Here is a 13543-nt window from a genome sequence, read left to right on the forward strand (position 1 = left end):
CCTTTGTGACAGCATGGATGGAACTGGAGAGCATTATGCTAAGTGAAATAAGCCAGGAGGTAAGGGACAAATACCATATGGTCTCACCTTTAACTGGAACATAATCAACAAGAGGAAAAAAAACAAGCAAAATATAATCAGAGACATTGAAATGAAGAACAGTCTGACAGTAACTAGAGGGGACGTGGGAGGGGTTAAGCAGGGATAGAGGTAAAGAGTTTTCAGGAANGATGGAACTGGAGAGCATTATGCTAAGTGAAATAAGCCAGGAGGTAAGGGACAAATACCATATGGTCTCACCTTTAACTGGAACATAATCAACAAGAGGAAAAAAAACAAGCAAAATATAATCAGAGACATTGAAATGAAGAACAGTCTGACAGTAACTAGAGGGGAGGTGGGAGGGGTTAATCAGGGATAGAGGTAAAGAGTTTTCAGGAACAAATATAAAGGACACATGGACAAAATTAAGGGGGTGGGGAATAGAAGCAAGGGAGGGAGGTGGGTTTGGCAGGGGGCAGGAGTGGTAGGAGGTAAACACAGATAACTGTAATTGAACAACAATAAAAGAATAAATTTTTAAAAATAAATAAATAAAAATAAAAGTGAAAAATTATTAAAAACTTACAGTGAGAATAAAATAGCTGATTCATGTGGAAGTACCTGGCATATAGTGGACAAACAGAAATTGTTGAAAGTAAATCTGAATATTGAATACATTCTCAGCTAATATTCAACTTGGATTCTCCCCCAAACAGGCAATGGATTCATTAAATAGTTTTCTAACTCAGATAATGAGAAAAAATATGTAGATGTTACAAATATCTTAGATGAAATCAAATTACCTAGGTCAGAACCCTAGCTCCCCCACTTAGAATTACATCTTATGGTGACATCCATACCATGTCATGTAAGACATCTGTTCCAGGGGTAGAATATAACATACATTAACATGCTACCTTCCCATAGCCTATTACAGAACCTCAGTTAATGGACTATCTAGTATGTTTTGAGTAATTCTCTCTCTTTTTTTTTGTAGTATGTATGAACTCTTGGAAGGCACAAACTCCAAAAGCTTGGATTTGAAGTACTATGGTTTATTTTTTCTGTTACTTAATGTCTTGAATATCTTGAAATGTCCCTAGTAGTATTATTTAAACTTAATTCAACAAACCTTTAGCATTCACTTCAGAGACACACCATACTGTGTGAATGTGCTGGGAGGAATACTAACAGCTTCCTGGTATTTGTGATCTAAAATATAGGGTCCAGCCCTGGCCAGTGTGACTCAGTGAATTGAATTGTGAAACAAAGTGTTGCTAGTTTGATTCCCAGTTGGGGCACATGCCTGGGTTGTGGGCTGGGTCCCCAGTAGGGATCACTTGAGAGGCAACCACATATTGATGTATCTCTCCCTCTCTCCCTCCTTTCCACCCCCCCCAAAATAATAAAATCTTTTAAAAAGGAAGGGTATTATTTGTGCCAGACCCTGTATAATAAAACACAGATTACTCCCAAGTCTTTTTTTCAGTGATTCAGAGAATACTTTATGATCTTAAAGCATCTCAGAGAAACCATTATGAACATCAGTTATAATTCTATATAGACCTGCTTATAAGGAAAGGGTGAAAATAAGGTGTGTAAGATACAAAACACTGGAAAAATTGACTTGATCTCTTCTCTGTGCTCCCACAGCACTCTGTTCTGCAGGAACCTGGAAATTTGTGTTGTAGTACCCCAAATGCAAATGAGCCCCACACCAGATTCTAAAGGGTTCAGTGGCCAGATCTGTGTCCTGTCTGTTTTTGCATTCTTATTACCTAAAATCAGGCGAGGCACACAGCATACACTCAATATATGTGGGCATTGAATGGATGGATGGATGGATGAATATCTAATAACTTTCTCTTTCTAATTATTGCCTTAGGAACCATGAAGTGGTGAATGTTGAAGTTAAAGACATTCTACATTCTAGTAATACAATGAAGCTTAGCATTTGCTCTTGCACATAGTGATGCTACCATTCTACAGCAGCATCTGTGAGCGTAAATACAGGGTTAATATCAGGCCCAGCTGAGGCAGGCCTGCCTGAGAATGACCTAGGCTTTCTTTGCCCTGTTTCCTTGGAAACAGTCGAGTTAAGATAAATAGGGAAGAGTTGTCTTTCCCTCTGCGTTGTGTGAAACAAAATCCTGCTTCGGGGGATCTGTGAGTCGGCAGGCAGACTTCAGCCTTGATGAAAACCATACAGGGATTGGCAGAGGAAAGAGGCCGCGGCCTCTCCATGACCAGGTGACCCCACACACCCTGGCTCTCACACCTCGACCCTGCATGCGGGAGTGGTCAGAAAAGTTCTGGACTAGGGTAGCTGCTGGGCCTCCTCACCAGTTGATGACGCTGTATCTCCTTGCTGTCTCCCTCTGTGTTTTCTTCTAGAAAGATCAATAACAGTAGTATCTGACTGAAGCCTGTCTAGGTCTCCAAGTCTGATTGGCCAACATAGACTCATAACAGCAGCTAGGCTGTCTAAGTCAGTAATCTTCATACCTGACCTTACTGCTCCCAAATGTCACTCTTAGCATAGAGAAGAGAGAATTTTAAAAAGAGAGGGTGGGTAGGGGGGAGAGAGAAAAGGAAAATCTCCAATACTTTGTTCCCAAGGATGGAAAATAAATTGTTTGTAAATTTGGGGATGCTATGAACCCCAGGCAAAACCCACACTGGATCCCAAGAGGTCAGCACCCTTGGGCCAGCAAGGTCAGAATGGACAGGATTAAAATTCATTCAAGTGACAACGTCCGAAGCAGGCACTGCACAATTTAAACTGCAGCACCGAAGAAAGCCCATTTGGGAAAGGAAGTGCAAAAGAGAAAAAGCAGGATGAGAGTAATTTGATGACTAGGAAAAGGTCAAAGAGGCATATTCACTGAAGGTCCCAGTGGATCAGTAAAACAAGAGAGAATAAAAGCATATGCATGTTCACTGAAATTAAAAAATGTTTTAGATTGTCCTCTCTGCTAAATTCTTATGGTTTGAAAATGATTTCAAATTCCTGAGAGCAACTCTTTCCCTCTGTGTGAATGTATAGCCACTTTAAGATGGGAGTTTGGTATGTGCCTTCAGCTGGAAAAAAATTTTTTAAGATGGTTTAATATCCCCTGCAGGCATATGTAATTTTTCAAGCACCAAGCCAAGAGAGTCCATGAACTAATGAAGCTATCATTCGTTCATTATCACCCCTTTATTTAATGTAATGAGAGCCCACCAGGAGCAAATCAAATTGGCCCTAATTTTTTTCACTTCCTTTATTTCATGTGCTTCCTTTCCAAAGAGAAGTGCACTGTAGGTCATTACTCTTCCATATATTTAAAAACATTTAAAAAGCCTTTTATGGGTCAATCTAAGAAATTATGATAGTTTCAGTTACCTCAACATAAAATAAAGGTAGATGTGAAATGACAGAGCTTCCGCCAATGAAATCATAAGTACAAAATATTCAAAGTAGTCTATACAGACTAATCTTGTGTTAAGTAAAATTGCTTATACGCCTATAGCCCTTCATACACCTAAGCATCTTGCACAAATTCTCTCATTTGCTGGTCTCATCAACCCTGCGATGTGGTAAAGTGGATATTAGTATCACTCTTCAGTTCTTTTAGAAACAGAAAATGTTTATAGATCCAGAGGGACACAGAAAGTTGTTAAATGGATGTAAACCAAAGCCCAATATTCTGACTTCTAGCAATATACCCTTTGGATTACGGAACTTAATAAAATTAATGCAAATTTTTTCAATTACTTCTACAGGGCTTCAAAGTGAGTAAAAACAAATAAAAGTTGTTAAAATCTCCCTCCGTAATAAGTAATTCATCTGTAAGCTATTAATTTAAAAATTCAAACTTTTGTAAAAAATTCAAGCCACTTCTGTGAAGCTACTGGGTGAGGAACTTACCCTACTTCTTTTTTATTTCCCAGGAGGACTTATTAGACAAATACAAGTTCAAAAATCCATATAGCTCGAGCACCAGTTCAAAAAAATTTGATTCCAGCAATTCAAATACTTTAATTCACTCAGAATAAAAAAATGCTTAAAAATCAAAATTGGGAACCACTGCCATTGGTTCTCAATCTAACAGTTCACCAAGCTCCCTATTTTGTTTCAGAATGGATCTAGTGGGCATTTCAACCCACCGAGGTAATCTTCAGATTTGCTTTAAATTCTACTGGAAGATTCATACTTTTATAGTTGGGAAAGGAAATTAATAACTTCTGTAAAGGATAGAAAAAAGTATTTATATTAGGATTTAGGGGCAGGGGCTTTGCAATTAAAAATACCATTTAAACATTCTACTTAAATCCAACCAAACTGGAGTGTCAGCGCAATTCTATTCGTTAATTTTGACATGATTTACTGAGTGTAATCCCCTTAAGTCAGAAGCTGACCTCAACAGCATTCAAGCTTCCTGAGGGATCAAAAGGAATAATAAGAAACATGTTACTACTGTAAAATAAGCAAGTCTGGGTTGTGTGCAGGTTTGCTCCTGTGTTGTCAAATAGACAAGCATGCAGCAAATACTCAGCAATAACAAAATAAATGTCCAGAGACCTTTTTCCAACCAACAAGCCGACAACTCAGCAACTTCAAACAGAGTGTGTGTGTGTTTTTTTTCCTTTCAGAGCCAATTCACTTGCAGTGTAGGCTGATAAAGCAGTATTAATCTCCTGCTTTAAATCAAGTTTCTGTCGCTGGGTTCCATTAATCTCCACCACCACCACCACCACACACCCGTTATCAAGTGTCTCCGTGGCAGGAAATTATATTTCTAAATTGAATTTTGTTCTGTTTCGATGTAGTAAGAAATATTTTCCAGACTACTAATAGGATGCATAAAGATTGTGATGCTGACAATACTGTTAGATAAATAAAAGCTATAAATTAAAACCACCTTCATTCTCTAGCCAGCACAATAGCAAAATAGAAAGCATTGATTAACCTGAAAAGAGTAATCAAATAAAAGACTTTAAGTGAAAAGTAAGGTAGCAAATGGTTAACTTTTTAATTTACCTTTTTATAGCAAGTGCCCATAAAAGCAAAAAGAAAAAAAAAATCAATCCAATGAGTCTCTTTGTGCTAATAAAACACATATTGATTCTTACTGCATATGCTTACTCTACAAGATGCTTAAACCTGGTCTACCACTGGTAATGGAAGCAGATACTGTTTACAAGCACTTCAGTGGAAACAAATTTACAGGAAAGAAATGTCTTTGGGCTAGATTTATTATGAAAGAACAAGAACTTATACCTATAAGCAACAACAAGATTTCATTCTACAGGCAGAGATCCACTCACAGTAAACCAGGACATTTCAGCCAAATGGTAGTTCAGCACCTGAGAGGGGCCTTCAGAATTACCCATTGCCTTTTTTTTATTTTTGTCACTGAACAATGTAAAATTTAGATTTTTTTTCCTTTGTAATGCCTCCATTAATGCAGGCCTGGGTTCTCTGAGAGGAGCAATTTGGGAAAAATCTCTTCAACACCGTTATTGAAAGCATGGTCCCAAGGTGGTCCATTGCAAGCTTTCTGTATTTAAAGAAACGTTGCATAAAAGAAGCTTTTCATCATGTATCAAGGTAAGAAGCTTGTAGAACACATAACTCATTCTACCTGTACCAAGATGTTTGAAAGATAAGCAGGATCTGACACTTGTACAGAGAAATGGCAGGGGAAGTTTTCCAGAAAGCGAGGAAATGAATGAATACCAGCACCTCTTGGCTACTCCAACCTACAGATCTTGGCCTGAGTAGATAAGACACGTGGATCAAAGCACTATTCCCTCTTCAACTTCACATTCAGAGTCTTTCAAACAGAACGATCATGGCAGACTCAAACCACTGTTACATACACTGACTTCATCAATTTAAGTATTTCGAAGCATCAGTTGATTAAACACATAAAAGATATTTATAATGATTAAAGGAATAATCATTTGAAGTCATAGAGCTTCAAATTTATAAAAGTAAAACTAAGAATATGATCATTACAAAGACCTTCAAAATAACAAATATTACTCAAAACTAGAAAGCCAGTTGAAACTGAATAAATTATGTTCGCAAGAGAAAGAAATACAGCATCCTCTTTTTTTATAAATAAAAGCAAGTAGCAAGTGGGAAGTCAGCATCTGAAAAGCATACCACCTCTTACTTTACCCTTGGAACAGACCCTAGCTATAAGGGAGAAAAAATGCAGCATCCCGAAGGAGGGGTTCATACGCCAAACTCTTTGAGAGCAACCAACTGGGGATGGAACATTTGGAAAATTATGAAGCTTATTATTTTTTAATTATTATCATCATTTAACATAATTTTGACAAGAGAACAGACAATAATCTGCTCCTAGCAGGAATGGCAGCAAAAGAAAACAACAGTCATTATTTTCCTATACGCTGCAGTTTGACAATGAATTTTGCATAAACAATACCACCATATGTTTAGCTGCTGGACCCACTTTTTATCAGAAAGGCCATCTCAGCAAGTGTGATGTACATTTCAAGCATTTACACCATGCTCCATTTAATGCCATTTGGTGGGGCTCCGCATGGAATTTATTTGTGATCCTGAAAGCCACTTTAGGCCAGTCTCGATGTGAAGCTAAGTCCATCTGCCAAAATGTTGCTTCACACATGAGATGTACCTTCTAGTGGCTAATTTTCAGAAGCATCTCATAGCCACCTACTAGTATATACAATGTGCACTTCAACTGCTATTCATGAGGGACAAAAACTCTATCTTGCCTAGATGAAGTAAAAAATAGAAGTCACAAAAAGTACAAAAGCACTTGGATCTCTCAGAAGAGAGATGCTCATACTGCATTTATTAGAGCTCTCCAACATCAGGCATTCTCCCATGCTGAAAATTCCAAATTTTCACTTTTGCCATTAAATGGCCCCATTTTAAGAGGATCATCTTACTTGGCAAAACATATTTAGACATCCAGTTGTGTTGGTTCAAAGGCTTATAATTCTGAATGTTTATAGGTAGAAAAGAGAAGGGTTCGGAACCTCCTCCTGCTTGCCTTTTTCTACGATCAGAAAGAGACTGACCCACCACACACCAGAAAGTCAGGATGTGACCACAGGCTTCTTTCTTCCACCATGAGACAGTTTCACAGGAAGGAAATCTTAAGAAAGTTATTAGGAAACTAAAGACTATGGCAATCATCTGGAAAGAGCCTGAAGTATTTCAGGGAGCAGAATGTACAACCAGCTCTTTTTTTGAATATAGAAATAAAATCCCCAAATCAGCCAAGGAGAAAAAGATCACAAGAAACAGTCTGTTTCTATCTCCCCATTCTATATTTTTAAAATGCATCTCTAGTCCCTTCCCAGTATGGCTTTAAATATATTGAGAGCTCTGTTTTGAGTGATGGTGCTGGATTCTCCATGGGCAAGTTTCCCAGGCCATTCTCCTTGAGTGTCAAATTGCCCAGGATGCTTCTTTATGAAAGCCCCACTTTCAAAAGATACCAATCTTTAACACTTGAGCTGGAAAGGAGATAGAGTCTCGATTTTAAAGCATTTTATCAAGTTCTAGCTGAGTATAAGGGACAACTCCCAGAGCTAACATAAAGTGTCTTTGAAGATCTAACTTTATAAATGGCTAGTTAATCGAGTGTGAAAGCTTAAAGAGGGAAGAAAGTTTAGTGACATGACTTCTTAATATCTATCTGGGTCTGAATAGCCAATATTTATATTAAAAGGCTGAGGCTAAAAACATTTTTATTGTCTGTGTCAGTCTGAAGAGCCAGTAAGACCTACAATCTCCTATAATTCCTTTAAATTCGTGGACAACATCACCAATGCACAGCACGCTGAGGACAGAGCAGGATGAAAACAAACTAAAAGAGCAGGGACTCCAACTTTAACAGAGTTTTAAGAGTTTTACATTCATCCTTGGCTTGTGTAGCTCACTGGATTGAGCACCAGATTATGTACCAAAGGGTCACCAGTTTGATTCCCAGTCAAGCACATGCCTGGGTTGTAGGCCAGGTCTCCAGTAGCGGGTACGAGAGAAGCAACCACACATTGGTTTTTCTCTCCCTCTCTTTCTCCTTCCCTTCCCCTCTTTCTAAAAATAAATAAATAAAATCTTTTTTAAAAAAATTTTGTATTCATTGTTGCCATTTAAAATTATGGATATATTCCATAAATATCCAAATTTCCAGCTTTTTTTTTTTTAAGTTGGAAGTTCTGGCATCACTGAGCCCTCATTTCAGTCTGGCAGTAGCTGATTGGTGCTGAGTAGCTGCTGCTTAATTCCTGAGCCAGATAATCTAGAAAATTATTCTAGGAACAAAATTTTGAGTATCTCAAGAATATTGTAGTAAGTTTTTTTTAAGCCTTTCGTTCAAATAGAATTAACAAAATCAAATTCCTAAGTGTGACGCTCAGAACACTTCTCTGAAGTTAAAGTGAAGTCCAGAATTGTGATTATTGAAAATGACAGGGTGTTTCCTTCTTGTTCCGAGCAGGATTACCTTGGCAACAAGACATCACCAGTAGGGTAAAACTAGCCTGTTTCAACCAGGATCTAATCCCAACTCACATTACCTATCAGGTAAACAATCCAATGCTTGGTGAATTCTGCTTCACAATGATAGTAAGAATGGACACAAAAGAATAATAAAGGAAACTCACCATGAACACGTGGCCACCACGGCCAGTTGTCCCTGTGGCAACTTTTCTGATGCCTCCCACTTAAAACCCAAAAGGTTAGAAGGATCTGTCTGTATTCACATACTAGAAATGAAGATCAAGCAAGCCCTTCTACTTCATGGGATGTTTCTGTCCTCCCTAAGCTCATTTTAGGACCCCTGCATTATCACTGGACAAATGTGCCCTCCCAGTCCTGAGCAGCAGCCTGCTGGCCTGCAGTGGCCATGTGCTTGTGGAAGGAGGGGTGCTGGAAAGGGGTGGTGACGCTTAGTGACACTCCATCACGTCAAAGAGAGCTGAGGCACCAACTCCCTCTGGGTTCATCTGCTCCAGACAAATATCCTTGAATTGCAGCCTCTGGAAGACCTCTTCCAGGATTGCACAGGTCTTACAGTTGAGCTTCTGAAACTCACTCCTAAAGCTCCACACATACCACCCCTTGGAACAGAGGGAAGAGGTGGGTAGGAGAAGAGCAAGAAGGAGTGGGAGGTGGTGCTGACCAAGGTTGACCAGTCTGCGGTCTGACCATCTAGGTCTGCGGGTCTGAAGAGGAAGTGGCTGGCCAGTATATGAAGCCTACACGCACAGTACTTGACCCAGAAGCCAATGAACACACGACCTGACTGACCACAGTCATGTCCAGCAGTGGCCCCTGCCCCCCAGGCTGGCTAAGCCTAGGCAGACATCACTGCACAGTCCGGGCCACGGACTGCAGCTTGTGTGTACCCTGATCACCTGGACGGCGTGGAGCATCACCTACCACAGCTGACTCACTTTCACTTTTATCTTCTTCCTCCCTCTGTGCAGCTGCCACCAGCTGGCCATGCTCTGCTCAACCTTCATCCTGCTCTACAGGCTGGTTTTATGTGGCCTGCGCTACATGTAGGCAATGGGCCTGCATCCCCAGCTGCCCGCCACCCTAGGTTCCATCAGCCTGCACCACCTGGGGCAGCAGCACACCCTCTAGCCTGCCTGGACCTCAGTGCCACATTTCTGTACACTTTGACCTTTTGGCTGCTGCGACACCAGTTTCCCAAGGAGAAGCTGCAGAAGAAGGCGAAGGTCCCTGCTGCACTGATGGAGGTCATGGTGGCAGACACAGAGCCCACACAGATGCAGACACTGCTCTGGAGACTGAGAGAACTGGTCACAGGTGTCCACGCCAGCTACTAGATCTATGTGTGTGCTGACATGTCTCTGGCAGTCAGCCTCACTGGCAGCCGCATTCTCTACAAGAATATTGAGATGTTCCTCTTCCTGCTCCACCTCACTCTCTTCCAGATCTACTACAGCCTGTGGAGGAAGCTGCTCAAGGTGTTCTGGTGGCCAGTGATGGCCTATACCACACTGGTGCTCACTGCTACCACACCTTCCAGGTCCAGCACTTCTCCACGTACTCGCACAATCTGATGCCCTTCCCTGATGAGAACTGGGGGCCCTGGGCCTGGAGCAGTTCAGCCCAGCATCCTCATCCTGGGCACTTCCTACTCACCTGCATCCTGCAGATGCACTACTTCCACCAGCTCTTCATGCCTCACCAGCTTGGGGCACACACCCCATCCCTGCACTTGCCCAATGCCACTTCCCACTCTGGGCTCACTGGCCATACTGTGGAGGGTAAAATCCCACTGCTATAGCAGCAGGAGGAGAAGGAGGAGGGCCCCAGAGATGACAGGCTGAGCACAGCTGGCCCATAACAGGTCACACAGATCCCAAAAGCCACAGTCAACAAATGGGGCCTGGTAGTCAAGCGGCTGCTAGACCTAGCTGCTGGCTTCTGGGACATCCTCACTTCCATATGCAGGGTTTCATGCAGCATCTGTTGGAGCTGCACATCTTCAGAATGGAGGCCATGTGTACTATCTGGGTGCCCTCAAAGAGGGTGTGGGTAGTGAACCACCTGCTGGCCCTGCTGTGAACCTTCCCTCCACATTCCCTCCATGGCCTCTTGTCTATCCACACTGTGGACCTGCATCACTGTGTGCAAGTTGCTCTATCAGCTCAAGATCATCAGCCCCAGAGTATTCCAGCAACTCAGTGAGCCCCTCCTAATAACACCAACCAGTAGAAGATGGAGATAAACCAGTCCTTGCTGTACCAGAGTCTCATCAACTGGCTTAGGGTATAGAAGAGCTTCTTGAACCTGGGCTACATCCAGAACCACCTACAGATCCTGCTGCTGCTGTTGTTCAAGGCCATGGTGTACCAGTGCCAAGGGCACCACTGCCCATATAGCGCCTGCTGGCCCAACTGCCCTCCCCAGCCAGTACTGACAATACTGCCAGTAGCTGGAACAAGAGCTGTTCAGCTGTTTCAAGTTGTTCCACAATTTGGGCTGGAGATCTTCTTCCTGATAGTCATGAACATGATTAGGCAGCACATGAACTTAATAATCATCCTACACAGCTGCTGGCTGGTGGCCATCCTCACTCACTGATGCTGCGGGCCATCCCTTACCTCTGGCCTATCTACTGCCTCCTCCAGCACTCTTCCTGCTGCACCAGTACAAGCTGAGCCTGGGCATCAGCCCACCCTGTACATGGACTACCCTTGGCAGCCGAACCAAACCATCCCCAGGAAGTCCACACTCATCAAGTGGTTGTACCTGCCTGACTTCTTCAGGACCCCCAACTCCACCAACCTCATCAGTGACTTCCCCCGCTCCTCTGGGACTTTCAGTGGTGGCAAGTGTTCTCTGCCAAGCATACCAAAGGGTGGCACTGTGTGGCCGGCATCAACACCAACTGCCTGGAGTCTGGGGAGCAGGAGAGCCCAACCCTGTGCCCAACTTCATCACTGCAGGTCCTACCTTGACATTCTGAAGGTGGAAGTCATTCTCTACCTCTTCTAAAAGGTGCCAGTGGTGGTATTCATCAAAGGAGCCACCCATACCAGCATCTTCGGCTGGGCTTCTTGCTGGCCTGCTTCTACCTGCTGCTCTCTGGCACAACCCTGCTGCAGAAGCACACATGTACCCACCTCACACAATGGGGCTGCTGCATTTTCAACAACATTGCCGTCACCATCTCTAAAAACATGCTCCTGTCCTATATCTTCGTAGAGTATATGCAGAGCAACTTCTGAGCCATCCATTTTTCAGCCTTGTGTGCATGGTCAAAGGCTGCTATGACCCCAAGGAGATTCCAGACGAGGGCCAGGACTGCCTGCTCCCGGATGAGGAGCCAACATCCTCCCAGATAGTGTCTGCTGCCTGTTTCTGCTGCTACAAGATGTGTCTTCCTCAGCCGTGGCTTCCTGCACATCGGAGCCAAACTCGAGGCCTCTGCCCTTCAGGCCTCCAGGTGCTTGGTCCTGTACAACAGTGTCAACCTCAAAAGCATGGACCTCCCCCACAGAAGCAGGGAGGTCCCAGCCCGGCTGAAAAGACAGATGGAGCTCATCTGTGCCAAGCAGGAGCAGCACAGGCAGGGCCTCCAACAACCCTTGGATCCCAGCCGGGAGCCAGGGCCCGGAAGTCCAAGGGGCTCCTCCCACCACAGAGACTGTGTTGGCGGTCCTGCCTAGACCACACCACAGTCATCCACTCCAGGAGATATCTCCTGTTCGAGTTCAACAGTGATGCGGAGGTGGAAGTCCAGCCTGAGGACCCCAGGCCGTCTACAGTGAGAGCCTTCCAGATGGCATGGCATACCATATAGCATGGGTGGGCAACGCCCAGACGGTGCCAAGTCCACAGCAGTGGCGGGAGCCGGGCTGAACCAGGAGGTGAACCAGCAGAGGGCCAGAAGAGCCAGGAGAACCAGGGTGGGGCTGATCACAGCCCTGCAGCGCACCACACTCAATCCTGTGCGCCCGCTGGGGCAGGCGCTGCACCTGCTGCTCGCCAATCGCTGCCTCCCCCTGGAGATCTCCTCCCAGTGGGAGGGGCACCGGAGCAGAGGGTGCTGGGCCCTCAGTGAAGTGAGGCAGTGTTGCTAAGTCCCGCCCAGGCCCCCCACACGCAAAGCACAGCCTGCAGTGGGCTGGTACCAAGGAGTCGAGCGGGCAGCCCCACGACACTAGCAGCCTGCGGACATCTGCTGACACACCTTTAGCAGAAGTAGCCCAGAGATGGTCCCTGAGCCCAGTGGCCTTCAGGTGCTTCCCCAGCTTCAGTATTTCACACTCCATTGGCAAGGAGTCGAGGTCCTTCTGTTGTGGCAGCGGGGGAACGTGCATAGGCCAGTTGCCCTGTCAGCTGCCTGGGGCCGCCACTAGGCATGAGTGACCGACTACCGTAAGAGCGAACCTTGCTCTCCTGTTCTCCACGGGAGTGAGAGCACTGCTCCATCCAGTGCCAGACTGCCTTATTGTCCTGGGTGGCTCTGATGCGAAGATGCAGCGGGCAGAGGTGTTCTCATCCAGATGGCTGGCCTTGCAGAGAGCTTTGTGTCCTCCATGTGTTTGGAGTCTTCCCCTGGCACTGCTTCCTGGCACTCCGTGTTCTGCCGGACAGACTACCAACAAATACTTGGGTTTCTTTGGGGTGATGAAATGGTCTAAACTTAGAACATCAGGATGGTTGCAAAACTTAACAAATACACTAAGAGATGGACATGGTAGCAATGCTCTTTTGAAAAAAATGTACTACAAATTCTCTAAAATAAAGACTGTATAACCATGCCTTCTGTAGTCTGTGTCCAAGTAAGGGTTATCCTCTTAGAGGGCTGATACTCCTAAGAAAGGAGAGTGATACCCATGAAGCCAGGCATCTCATCTCCTCCACTCGGAACATCGCAGCCAGGCTCCAGGCTCAAAGAGATCAAGGAGACTGCCTCTCAAAGGAAGCCGTGGTGAAAGGGAGGGTGTGTGTGAGACTTTCCTCTCA

The 13543-nt window shown here is 44.1% G+C and overlaps 1 pseudogene; it reads left to right on the plus strand.

Moving 5' to 3' along the window:
- LOC119000348 (piezo-type mechanosensitive ion channel component 1-like) overlaps positions 1–12433 on the plus strand; it is a 46834-nt pseudogene extending 34401 nt beyond the window's left edge.
- The last annotated feature ends 1110 nt before the right edge of the window (positions 12434–13543 follow it).

This window comes from Sturnira hondurensis, unplaced genomic scaffold (assembly GCF_014824575.4).
Source record: "Sturnira hondurensis isolate 20B ecotype Veracruz unplaced genomic scaffold, ASM1482457v3 Scaffold0015596, whole genome shotgun sequence".
NCBI lineage: Eukaryota > Metazoa > Chordata > Mammalia > Chiroptera > Phyllostomidae > Sturnira > Sturnira hondurensis.